The sequence below is a fragment of the Seriola lalandi genome, unplaced genomic scaffold, assembly GCF_002814215.2.
Source record: "Seriola lalandi dorsalis isolate HSWRI2012SDOR001 ecotype SW California unplaced genomic scaffold, Sedor1 jcf7180002041268, whole genome shotgun sequence".
Taxonomy (NCBI): Eukaryota; Metazoa; Chordata; class Actinopteri; order Carangiformes; family Carangidae; genus Seriola; species Seriola lalandi.
This window is the reverse complement of record NW_019511837.1, coordinates 1-489: the sequence shown is the minus strand read 5'-3', so window position 1 is coordinate 489 and position 489 is coordinate 1. Positions and strand designations below refer to the sequence as shown.

The window sequence follows — 489 nt, the reverse complement described above, 5'->3', positions numbered from 1 at the left end:
AGCGTCAGTGTCCCGACAGTTTCCACAGTAAACTATAAGTTTGATGAATCGTATCAGCGTGTTACTAAACCTTTTATTTCACATACTCACCTCAGGCTGTACTTTCTGGGCCGTCGGACAGTGAGCGGTGTAATTTCGATCTTCAATGAGTTTGCATTGGGAAGGCGCCGGGATGTACACAGACATCGGCTGTTTTCTGCTCACCTTAAGAGACATGAGAACATGTTAGTTAGACGATCTATCCTCAGTTGAGCCTGACTGATAAATCCACAGGACACTTTCATATTTTCTCTTATACGTTTTAGCTTTCTGACAATCCTTGAGATGTGATGTTCATCCAGTTCTTGTCCATCTTTGTTAAATGACCCGGTTATTTGGAAACGTAGTACAATATCTGATGATGCTGATGAGTCTGAGCTCAGAGTGAAGCTGTAACACGTCTTTACCTCTTCCAGAGGGACGTTGCTCGGCAGGAGAAGCACATTGAGG

General features: G+C 43.8%; 1 long non-coding RNA gene across 1 annotated transcript; it reads right to left on the bottom strand.

The window, feature by feature from the left end:
• Positions 1-150: 150 nt before the first annotated feature.
• Positions 151-489, bottom strand: LOC147819830 (uncharacterized). Its single transcript, XR_015436272.1, has 2 exons — positions 447-489; positions 151-204 (listed from the first exon to the last, which is right to left on the bottom strand). It is a non-coding gene; the product is annotated as an uncharacterized LOC147819830 (long non-coding RNA).